Raw genomic sequence first — 13,526 nt, 5'->3', positions numbered from 1 at the left:
TTCAGTAGAGCGATGCTCATTTTTATTATTTCCCTTTCACTTTTGAATAATATATACATACTTGGTATGAAAATCTTATTGTTTCGACGGCTGCATTGTGTTTGCAATGTGCTCACTTTCAATGAAAACCATAATGTAAAGTTCAATTTGAAAAATGTCGATTATTATGTACGTAAATGTATAACGCATTGAAATATTTCAAAGTCAATCTTTAAATGTGCTTTATTTGATATACATATGTAGAATTATCTGTATGAATAGATTACCTAAACACAATCAGCTTCAGGTCATCGACTTTAGAGAGTCTTTAATTAATATTATGTATTAGATGTATTATGAGCATTTATAAGAATTGTAAATAGGTTTTTGAGCTCTTTTTCCTATTACGCTGTACACATTTAAATTATAATAATATAATACTATGATTACTAACAAAATTAAATTAAAATTGTAAAATAGAAAATGATCAGTAGATCAGTAGCTATTAAAATAGATATAATATGTATTGCGAACATAATTTAGTAATAATAAAAAACATTCAAAAATCAAAATCAATCTGTATGAATTATCATAATAATACTACTGAAATGTAATTTAAGCAATGTCAAAAATTCGTTGATATAAAATAATTCAATTACATGTGCAACTTAATGCAATACAAAGTGTGAAAATTAAATACATATTTTGTGCATATATATAATCTAACGACCTTTTCTGTACCAAAATGATTAGAATGTAGCTCATTATTATATTAGATTTTTGGCACTTTTGTGACTTTCTAAAGCTCTGAAGTGGCCAATTTCAAAATAGGACACAAATTTGGCAACATTCTAAATTATACAATATTAAGATATATGATTTAATATACATAAAATAAAAAATTATTATAGTTTAGCCTTATCCGTACCAAATTGGGACGAATCTGGCGCAACTTCAGATTATTATTTCTAAACTTTATACACATACATATGTATATTATTGCCTTATTAAATAATGTCCTAGTTCAATTCTTCGCAGTTAAAAGTGGATCGAATGTATTATGTATCTCAATATTTCTGATGGTTTTTGCAATACGACAAAATAGCACATGGACGCATACAAAAATGTGCAATTATACCATAAGATTGACTGAATAATATAATTTTAATAAATTACACTAACATACAATTGTATCTTTTTACGTGGCTATATATTATTATACTAACAGTAACCGCGATATGAAAATACATATAATACATATATAGCCTCTAAAATTGCTATAAATCCGAAATTATTTCTTGTAATAGTACTTATTTATAATTGAATATAAAAACAATAGCGCTTTCTAACAATAAGTATTAGTTGTAATTAATGATTTAGTCAGTCTGCAGAGTAACGCTAAAGTAACGTTAAAGTCTCGTATAAATGAAACAAAACTTTCATAAATTTATTTGTCATAAAATAGACAATCTAAAAACCATTTCCCATGTCATTCAAACTTGGGCTAAATTGAGCACACACTACTAATTCCATCACAACGAGTATCAACAGCCATTATGCCTAGGATTCGTCGATTATGAGAAAGGCTTCGACACAGTTAGTCACAATGCAGTATTTAACGCTTTACAAATACAGGGAGTGCCGGAAACCAATGTGGGGCTGTAAGCTGCAATATATATATAATATATCACAACTTCAGTTAATCTTTTTTCAGATACAGATAGATTTAGCATAGGAAAAGGAGACATCATCTCTCCTAAGTTATTCAATGCGGTGCTTGAGGAAGTTTTCAGGAACATGGAATGGGAGACAGCAGGAGTAAGCTTCAACGGTTGCTTCTTGATTTTATTTCTTATGATTTTTGGATAATTTTAAAGTTCACTCAAAACTCTGCGAAATGCGAAAAGGATCAGATTAACCTTTGACGGACGGAGCGTCGAGATCGAACGAGTGTCCCTAACCGGGGTCGAGTAAGACCCCAGTATTTTCTATTCAAAATACAGCTTTTCTCAATACAAATGGGTTCAATATATATCTTATTAATCATTTTACACATCAACATAAAAAGTTTTAGTCTTATAAACTAGCATGTTTTTGACTTTTTTTGTATTAAAAAATAACGACAAGCATCAACACAAAAACGCACATAGGTAAGGCCAACAGGCGACTGCATGAAAATATAGTGTTTTTACCCCCAATCCCACATCTTGGACATTGTTTTTTGGATGAACGACCAATACTCAACATCCTTGAAGAAATATATCTGACAGTTGCAAAGATAATAGAACACAAAAGACTATGCGAACCGAATTATAGTTCGGGTGTGTTACAACCATTGATGTATAATATATAGTGTATTATACATCAATGGTTACCACGTTACAAGTTGTAACTTACGACAGTAACCCACAAGTATACAAAAAGACAACCTAAATGCATTTTAAAAAGTACGATGTCTTGTTTCGTATTTTTTAACCTTTGAAGGACGGAGCGTCGAGATCGAACGAGTGTCCCTAACCGGGGTCGAGTAAGACTCCAATATTTTTTAAATCAAAATACAGCTTTTTTCAATACAAATAGGTTCAATATATATCTTATTAATTATTTTACACATCAACATAAAAAAGTTTTAGTCCTATAGCATGTTTTTGACTATTTCTGTATTAAAAAATAACAACAAGCATCAACACGCAAACGCACATAGGTAAGGCCAACAGGCGACTGCATGACTCAATAGCCACGCGCCAAAAGCGACGAAAACAATAGCTTACGAAAATATAGTTCTCTTTCTCTCGCATTGATTCATCGATCAAAAAGAATATGCAAGCGAACAGTCAAAAGCATGACTTATCGCTACCGCATTTAAATCATATTTTGGAACGTACAAATGTATAAATGTATTTTTTTACGATGTACCCCTTTTCTAAATCATACAAAATCTATTAAAATAAATTACTTGAAGTTCATTCCAGGAATACAAGAAATATAGGATGTAAAGCTTTGAAAACCACATAGTTATTACGAAAAACGTAAAAATTGGGGCACTTGCATACCCCACTTCGGTGAGAGAGGTGTATTAGACTTGGTATGACATTTTGGCGTTCAATGCCCAAGTTTCACATCCATACGTCATCACTGGCAAAGCACACTGATCGAAGATCTTTTTCTTCGGGCAAAGCGTAAATAGCAGTGATCAAATTTCTAAAAGAAAATAGACAGAGCAAAAAGTTAACCAGTAGTGAAATAACACATTTTGTGCACGGTCGCGTTGCGCTCGAGTGCATCCAAAAACTGAAGCAAATTCGATCAGTGTCCCTCAACTTTAGCACCGTCTCTTTCACACATTTCGTAAATATATATATCCGTCTCAGTATCGTTTCAACATCGTTATCTGTGCACTTGTACGCCGCTTGGAACGTTTGTTTACATCGCATTCACACTTGGTTCGTCTCGCAGTACGGACGCGCGCCTTTTACCGTTCTCTCGTCATTTATTTTACTACACTATCATTACATACGAGTGTTTGAGTTATTATATCGAAATAATAACAAATACAGTTTCCGAAGAGCAAACAAAATAGAAAATTGTGTGTCAAGTGCATTTTATAAAGTGATTTTTTTCGGTCGAAGAACGTCTCTTCGATTTGACGTGTTCACATTTTCCCACCCAGAAGAAATAACAAGTGAGTATTTTTTAATTGCATTTAATCGATTTTGTATTTGTAATTGTGCAATTATTATTAAAACGTACGGACAAAGTGCAATGTCGGAATTAAGTTTGATGCATCAGCGAAATGTTGAAATGCCAAATTTGACGATTAAAAAATCGCTCTTGTGAATTATATTCTAAATTATATATATAATGATTTTATGCAAAGTACCTTTATGGTTGTAATTTAATCGGCGATTTGTTTAAAATATAATTAAATTTAAATTTTAAATATTATCATCGAGTTTTCTCACGATAATGTACACATTATTGTATTAAATTGGTCGTATTAAAATTTTAAAGGTATTTCTATTGAAATAAAACGCTTTTTAAAATGCAATTAAATAATATTTATTTACCTGGTTAAATACACATAAAAATGTGTGTGAAGCTTCCAGAACTAGATTTTATGTCTAATTTATAATAATTCGTTAATTGGCACATAATTGCCAAATCAAATAACATGCATATTTTTGATTTTTAAATGCTTTTTATTATTACGAAACTATGTTCACAATACATCTTATATATAAATATATTTTAATAGCTACTGATCTACTGATCATTTTCTATTTTACAATTTTAATTTAATTTTGTTAGTAATCATAGTATTATATTATTATAATGTTAATGTGTGCAGCGTAATAGGAAAAAGAGTACAAAAACCTATTAGCAATTCTTATAAATGCTCATAATACATCTAATACATAATACATAATAATAAGTCGATGACTTGGAGCAGATTGTGTTTAGGTAATATACATGCATATATAAAAACTATCTAATACCAATTTTTCATAACGAATTTTATTATAAAAAATCACCAAAGGTAATCTTTATCGGTCGTATGAATCATCCAGGTGTTGGTTTAAGGATGATTTTTTTATTAACATCATTTTATATTTACTTCTTATCAGTTTAGTTGCGTTTGTTGGCAACGTGTGTCAAATTCGCTCGAATTTTATATTATTTATTTTCAGACACGTAATCGCGCTTATCTGAAATATTCACTATATCATAATAAAACATCGACTAATCTTCCAGTTTGATAAATCAATCCATAAATACATCGCGACCGCGTTGTCTTTCGCCACTCGAAAAAAACTTGTATGAATATTCATCACTTAACTGTACAGAAAATAAAACATAAATAGAAAAAAACGTCTCAAATTTCAACCAAAACCATTGCACTTTCATTCATTGCGCTACGCTAATGAAATATTTACATAATTTCCAAAACCTGCAAGGCGACAAAAATATTCAAAATTATTCCGCATGTAATATGGAGATACCGGCGTTAGAAAATTTCACTATGACTTTGAATTTGAGTGAGTATGAAAGAGCCGCTCGATTTTCCATTTGTGTCCGTTGGTGATATCAATTTATCGAGTTGGAGTGTGTTGGCTTTTTATGGCTTTGTCATAAGGGCTATTTGAACATGGTAAAGTGCGTGTTTGTCGTCAGTCAAAAGCTAACTGTATTTTATAGTCGAGTTGACTACCTGCAAACCGCACCTGTCTTTTGTGTGTGTAAAACTTCGCCGCATATGCTCGGGAGTGCGTGCCGAATAGGCAATCCAATAAATGTCGATTAAATGGCCTCATTTTCCATTCTATTCATTCAAAATTATACTCGAGTGTGTATAATGGATAATCTCAGTTGAGGGATTGAGTGGAACGAGGTTTATTACGATCATTTATGCGAAACTATACAAAATTTCACACATATACGAGTGTTTAAGATATTATTTCAAAATAATAAAACACACACATTCAGAAAATCAAATAAAATGGAAAATTGTATATCAAGTGCATTTCATAATGTGATTTTTCGGTCGAAAAACGTGTCTTTGATTTGACGTATTCACATTTTCTTGCTTAGAGTATATAATAGTTTTAAGAAAAGCGGCACAATATCCGATTCAAAGATTGAAACTTGCTATAATATTCGAGACTCCCCATACATTTTATATAAAATTATACGCGATATCTTATTCATTTGATAATTAAATTAACTGATAATTTTTGTTGCTGAACGAAATAGATGTAAACAAACTCTTGTTAAAAGAAAATTCGTCTCATACAACTTTGATTTTGATTTTTAAATGCTTTTTATTATTACTAAATTATATTCACAATCTTATATCTAATTTAATAGCTACTGATCTACTGATCATTTTATATTTTACAATTTCAATTTAATTTTGTTAGTGATGATATTTTTATATTATTCTAATGTTAATGTACAGCATAATAGGAAAAAGAGCTCAAAAACCTATTTACAATTCTTATAAATGCTCATAATACATCTAATACATTATATTAATTAAAGACTATCTAAAGTCGACGACCTAAAGAATTGAATTTAATCGATTTTTTTATTTAGTATTATTATATACGAACAAAGTGTAAAACTTTGATGCAATACTGCGGACTGACTGTAAGTCAACTAATTTTCATTTTCCAAACGTCATTCTTTCTCTACATATTATTAGTCACCGGAGCCTGAGGGGGCCGTGTATTGTTCAAATGTTGTAAATGCATTGTTAAAGGTTTGCCGAACAATGGATAGCACTGTGACTATCCTACCTCTACATATTATGCGTGAGAAAATTTCGGATTTAAGTTAACCATCGACATAGAAATACTACGAGAGACAAAGCTTGTCATGATTGCTTTTACATGGTTCTATGATTATTCCCCAAAAGAGAATTGCTCATACAACTATTGCATATATATATAGCATTAATATAATCTTTTACATATGTATTTAAATTAAATACATACGATTTAATATACTAATTAATAAAAAGCAATTACAATTTAAAACTATTTCCAACAATTAATTATATTGATTTTTGTATTATTTTAGCGTATTAAAATAAATTTTTATTAAAAAAATTCGCTAATAAAATATTTGGTGAGTAATTGAAATTTGAATTTTTAGTGTTATATTCGTTTTTTATCGTATTATTAGAGATATTTCCATAAATACGCAAACTTCGATTTGTATTTGACCCATGAAGGTGAAATGATTGAGTTGCCAATATTTAAGTTGCGTAATTATATTTTTTTTTAATTAAATATTGACATTGATCTTGTCATTATTTAAGGATTATTTCATATAAAGAAATGTTTTAAAATAATAATATGTACTTACATACATACATATGTAGAATTTGAGATACTTTTTTAATTTAATTAAATAAGTATTAAATTAGCATAGAAAGAACAGTGGAAAATTTTCGTTTAAGCAATGGAACAATTTCGTGTACACATAACTTTGTTGTAATTAATTCAATCGTTGTAATTTTCTGTCAAAATATAAAGAAGGATTAAGAATATATAAAAATGTTGTAAAATATAGTAAAAATGATTTTTTTTCTTCATATAACCAGCATTAAAGCACTGTCAAGTTAGCGAGGGCAAAAGTCGAACACCTCTAGTATCCACCTTCCGCAAAAGTTCAACAGTGGGTCATTAATTTGTTGAATTATTTCTGCATAAATTACAATGTCTAATGTATGCACACATACACAGATCGGTATATAAAAACGTGCTGAACAATCGTGACGACACACTTCGCATACGAAACGAATTAAATAAGACGTAACCGACAAAACAAAATAACCTCAAGCAACGCGCTCGAGACTGATAATAATTTTCCTTTGGCGAAAGCGCCGTTTTAATTGCAATAATAACGCCCGAAAATTATGCACACACATTGTTTGATCTGTAAAGACCCTAATGTAGAGTCAAAGGTGTTCGAAACAAGAAAAAAATTATATAAAGTGTGTCAAGATTATTACTATAATTGCGTATAAATTATGCATCGACTCGACGACTTCCTCCATGACGAAATTTCACATGTAATATTTTCATTTTTTTTTTCATACTACATACTTACATATGTACCCGGGTCGTAAATGTTAATAGAAGTATAGCATGTTCGGATAGCATCGTCGTGGTAACAGTAAAAAATTATTTATCCAGAAACAAACATAGCGATGTTACATCATAAAGTGTAAAAAAATGACTGTTTACACTGCGCTAACTCGATCGCATTAACGAGAGGTCGAAAAGTTTAATTAGCAGGCGTATAATCGCATCGTGGGATTGTTTCCATTATGAAAGTGTGTCAAAATCGTGCGAAATGACATTTGTCTACGACTAGTGTATGTCATTCAATAGGTTTTCGCAAATCTGTCAACTTTTAACTGTCCGAAAGCGTTAAACAATAGCGTGTCTTGTGAACCAAAAACCGTGACAAATTTGATTACGTAATTGTAAAATTAATAATTTTTTGTGGTTAAAATTTCATTATTTGAATTTATGTAAGCAATATTACAATTAATTTATCACATGCGAATTTGTAATTCAAATGAAATTCAATTATAATATGCACATCTTGTATGTCTCAATTTATACATGTTTTTTTTGCATATTTGAATCAAAGCATGTTTAATCAATTAGTTGGATAAATTGATAGGAAAATTAACATCACATTTAATAACAAAATGTATATTTTATTTTTTTATTTATATTATTACCATTCTGTTGATATTTTTGTATGAACATATTTAGCGTTAAATGTTTTGTAATACTATTAAAATCTTAAAGCTTAATTTCAACAAATGCAAAAGAATAATTTGTCAGTATTTCTATAATATGGTGACTAACTTGTATAAGAACTTATAAATAACTGTACAATACATAAGAAATATTAATGACCGGTCAATAAAATGTTATTTTTGATTACTTTTTTCTTAGATAAATAGTTAATAGTGAAGCTACAGGTAACCAATAATTTACATTAAGCCTAAGTGAAAAATGAAATTTTTGGATTTTCATCGATGGACCTAGTGGAAATTTTCATCGTATCAATAAAAAAATCTTTGATTTTAAACAATGTCCTGTGCCTCCAACCAATCGATTTATCTCTACAAAAATTTCGAAAAAGTAGATTTCTTCATGTACATATCTCGTTTTCGAGAGTAATTACAATTTTTTTACTATTTAAAAAAAAAATAAACACTCAATACTCACCTATTGAAGTTTATTTGGGTCGATTATGATCGATTCTGACTGATAAACGAGAATTCAAAGTCGCCGTTTCGCTCGAGAGTTCCCATACAAAGCGCGCTGCGCTCGCAATGGGCGTTTGTATGAGGGAAGCGTTATTTTCAGAAAATAATCATATTTTTCGTGTTCCTGTGATTATTTAGAAAATAAAAATCATTAAGCTTGGATATATCATTATCAACCCAAATAAACGTAAATAGCTGAATATTGAGTGTTTATTTATTTTTTTAATAGTAAAAAAATCGAAACTACTTGAATTTAATATTTCAATGATTAATCAATCGGTGAATAGAAAAATATGTAATTTTTTTAAAATAATAATATATAATATATCATGCATTAGTATGAGGCTTACGTAAAATGTACATGCTATAGTATTCACCCTCCATTCGACCCGCGGTGGCCGATTGCATTTCGTTTCAGTTTCGCATTGCATTTTGGCCAAGAAATACAACATTGTTCGTGCGTATAGCGGTCAGTAGAATTTGAGTTTTATTTTTTGCTAGTTTTGAGTTCGTTTTTCGTATTTTGAAATATTTACATTAATAAAATTTTAATATAAAATACGAACGTTGTTGATATTATCAATTTATTTATGAAATACGTACGAAATTTATATTTTTTAGACGATGAAAGTAATCATGTTATGGACAGCAAATCTTACAGTAATATTATTAAATACCTTGCATTGAATTAATATTATATAGTTAAATAAGAAACAATTTATAAAAAATAAAGGAATTATCTTACAATGTTACCCACGCTATATTGGATCGACTATGAGTAGAAGTTTTTATTAAATAAATCCACTTTGAATAAAAAATTATATACGATGAATATATATACACCTTGAAGTGAATCTGAGAGCATTTAATCCTGTGAGAGATAATTTATTTTTATGTGGCTGTGTACCATCTGTGAGAGTTCCGGAATGAAATACTCGACTTTGGTACGTGTTGTTTCCAAAATATCCAAAACACGTACGTATGCGTAATAAGAAATGCCTAAAAGCCATGTGCCAGCCAAAGACGAACACTTCTCTAATAAAACAAACAAATTAAATGAAAAAATTCTTAAGCCATATTGTTTACACTATTAGAACGTAAGATATTTCCAGCTCTAGAATTTTTTTCGCGCTTCGAAAGATGCTGGATAGATTTGCAATGCAATGTTACGGTTACATCGATTTGTGTGTGTCTGTGTGTGTGGATAAACCAGTACACCTATTGAAGATGTTTTAATATTAATTTTACCGTTGCACCATTGTCCTCGCACAATGGACAACCACATAGAAAATTCCACCTTGCCAGTTCGCTATTTTTTTTTTTATATCAATACATTTTTTGTCGGCGAACGGATGTGCAAAATTCGCCACGTAAAATTGTCAGCTTACCGAATTAATAACCCCTTAACTGTGGGCGTCCGAAACTGTGTGCGTAGGAAGTGCGGTTCGTGTTTTTCTTTAATTTTTATCGACTTTGAATTCTGACGTTTCGTAACGTTATATGGGGAATAAAATCGATAAGTAGATAAGGTAGATAAAATGCGATTTTTTTATGCGGAATGAAACGCATCAAACCGCAACATGCGATCGCATTTCGGGTCCCAAATTACAGGGCTCTCTCTCTGGTCGATTATTATTTATATTCCAGTTTGGCCCTTAAAGATTTGAACCGTTTGGCAACAATTTATCGCCGCGAGTTAACTTACTGTTAGGTATTAAAAAATAATTTTTAAAATTATTTAGATCACAAGGTCTTCTTTTAAATAAAAAAATGTTAATCTAATATATAATTTCGAAAGAGACTTTGTATGTAAGTATGTATATATGGGTCTACGTGACGAGACAGAATGTTAAATTACAGAAAACACAAATATCGGAAGGCAAAGATCGAAAATCGAAAGATCTTAAGTCGAAAGATCAAAAAAAAATGGTGCATGGTAAACGGTACATACTCACGTACATACTCAGTTAATTTGCGCGAGCAGGATACAACAGGAACAAGAGGAACATGCTTTTCCTCCCATATTCTGCGCGCGCACATTAATACGGGAGGAAAAGCCTGTATATGTATATATATATATATATATATATATATATATATATATATATATATATATATATATATATATATATATATATATATATATATATATATATATATATATATATATATATATATATATATATATATATATATATATATATATATATATATATATATATATATATATATATATAAGTATCTTTGGTTGGGATCTTCGTAAACAAAACAAAGTTTCTGTGGCGACAATTCAATTGGTTGAATATTATACAACTAGTGAATACATATAATTAAAAACATGGATAAACAACTACGTTTATACAGCAGGGAGACACACCTATCATCTATGGACAAATACTTATATTTCGAGAAATACATATGTACATTTTACAGAGTGGGTAGTATATTTATAAAATCAGAATTTGCGAGGGATAGGAAGTGTTTTTCTAAATTGGCGGAAATCAGATAAATCGGGCAAACTCTGAAGAAAACGATTGACCTGGAGTCACATACAAAAAAAATAGACATACTTCAAATATGCGAAAAATCTCAGAACTATTAGAAAATACCTACATATACATATGTTGGTCGGCATTTTTTAAATATGTAATTGAATAAGAAAGTATAATATAACAGGTATGATTTCCGACACGTGCCCCTCGATTAGTCGGGGCCCTGGAACTTTACCCCGGCTCCCCCCCCCTCCCCCCTCTCGTCGGCCCTGCATATATCTAAGGTCTGACAAGGGCTAGGGAATGAACCCATGACCACTCAGTTGAAAGCATAACACTTTGAACACGGAGCAATCTATAATGTTTGAAAATATATAACATTTTAATGCTAAAAATACGTTACCACTTGCTTTTTAAGAACAAATATTGAACGAAGTCGATAATATGCTATATTAAGCATTTTCCTTACATAAAATGTTGCTAAAAATATATTAGCTTTGATTTTTTGAAAAAAAAAATGTAGTTGGGGGTGGCTTTAGCTTCATCGTGTCCCACCTGATTTTATTTGATAATTAATTTATTTAGTCCATCTGATTTGGCCACGACCCACCCCTGTTTATATGTAAGTACATATGTACTTATGTAGGTTAAAAAATGTCTTTTTTTCTTAAAATATAAAGTCAAGAATGAAGTATTAAAGGTTTAAATGGAGCAACCTGTCCTAACACTTGAACAATTCGTCGTTGCGATTTATCGCTCGTAGATGCGTACGATAAGCAGTAGAAGGAAAGCCCTTCAAAATATTTAGCAATCAAAACCACTTTTATCGTTAATTTTTTGGTATATTGGAAATCTTTTGTTAGTTACAGTAGAGTTTTTCGACATGATCACAAAATTGCATTTGATATAAATTGTCTAACAATAAATAGTCGGTCAATCCATCATACAAATGTATATCTATTTTCGATAAGTCGCTGGATAAAGTACTTTTATATATATTTTATTTTTACAAAAAAGCACAATATGATCACATTATGAAGGCCAATATAAATTACAATCACGTTTTCCTCCACTAAATGTAACGTCACGTGTTCCGTTTTATATATGATATATTGATTAAGTGCACTCATGCATTTCAAAATGAAACAAGCTTGTTTATTTGACACATGCAATGTTTTCAACTAAAAATTTAATTACAATAAAATGCCTTAATAACCATATTACAAGTATGCACTCGATAACGATACGTACCTATTTTTAATTGAATATTTAAATTTATTTAAAAAATCGTTCAGGCCTTGTTACAAATACACACTGAGCTCGATATCGATCGATTGCATGCACCCATCAGAGTGAGACCAATACATAATATTATATATTGAAATTTTTTTCGCATAGATAAAAGCTCACTAACCTATTGCAGACTCTGTTACATACATATATTATTATGTTTTAAATTCGTTATCGTGTTGTTCTTTTTTTGTAGCCGATGCTCAAACTAGGTTAAACAGTACATCCGATCTGACAGGTTTGGCACGAACGAAGACACGCATACATACATATGAGAAGTAAAGTATATTATAATATTAACAAGACGTGTTTAACTTGGGTTAGCGTATTGATGTTCTGTTTATCACCGGTGAATAAATTACAATTGATTAAAATACTTATGCACAGAACAAAGGTGTAAAAGGCAAATAATCAGCTGATGGAATGAGTCCGATGTGGTTTCTTTATCTGTTTTTTCATACAAAATATTCTCTCATATTGACTTTTTTCTGCCGAGTTATTTATTTGCAAGTTGCTCTGTCAATATAACACGTCACAGTTGCATCGATCCAAATCCTACATTAGCTGTCATAGTGATGCCTTTAATTTGAAGTCAACTTAGACTAGATTCAAAATTGTTTTATTCATTTAATCGAATGAAACTATATTTATATTTAATATTATATTTAAATTTAAGAATTGTTTTATAATTTATGATACGATTTCCAATCTTATCATAAATTATATCAAGCATAGTCGTGCTAGGATGATTAAAGGTGCAAGCCTACCAAATTCGTACGCCATGCACGAGCTTGTAGTTTCCAACTGGGAAAGGCGTTTCTTAATTTCATCGCTTTTCCAAATTCCATAGCATACTCCTATTGTTTCCCCTATATTTTTTCAAATATATTATCGATCACTGTCAAACCTGACCGTTATCAATCACTGTCAAACTTTAAAATTTTACCGAAAAAACTCCAGGGGGTGATTTT

General features: G+C 30.2%; 1 protein-coding gene across 1 annotated transcript in view; it reads left to right on the top strand.

Moving 5' to 3' along the window:
- Positions 1–3,411: 3,411 nt before the first annotated feature.
- MICAL-like (protein) overlaps positions 3,412–13,526 on the top strand; it is a 117,862-nt gene continuing 107,747 nt past the window's right edge. Inside the window, exon 1 of the mRNA XM_077439561.1 lies at positions 3,412–3,661. The gene's annotated coding sequence lies outside the window, so the exon portion shown is untranslated. The remainder of the gene's footprint in view (positions 3,662–13,526) is intronic.

This window comes from Arctopsyche grandis, chromosome 10, assembly GCF_051622035.1.
Source record: "Arctopsyche grandis isolate Sample6627 chromosome 10, ASM5162203v2, whole genome shotgun sequence".
NCBI lineage: Eukaryota > Metazoa > Arthropoda > Insecta > Trichoptera > Hydropsychidae > Arctopsyche > Arctopsyche grandis.
The sequence above is the reverse complement of the archived record's forward strand: the minus strand, read 5'-3'. Positions and strand labels throughout refer to the sequence as shown.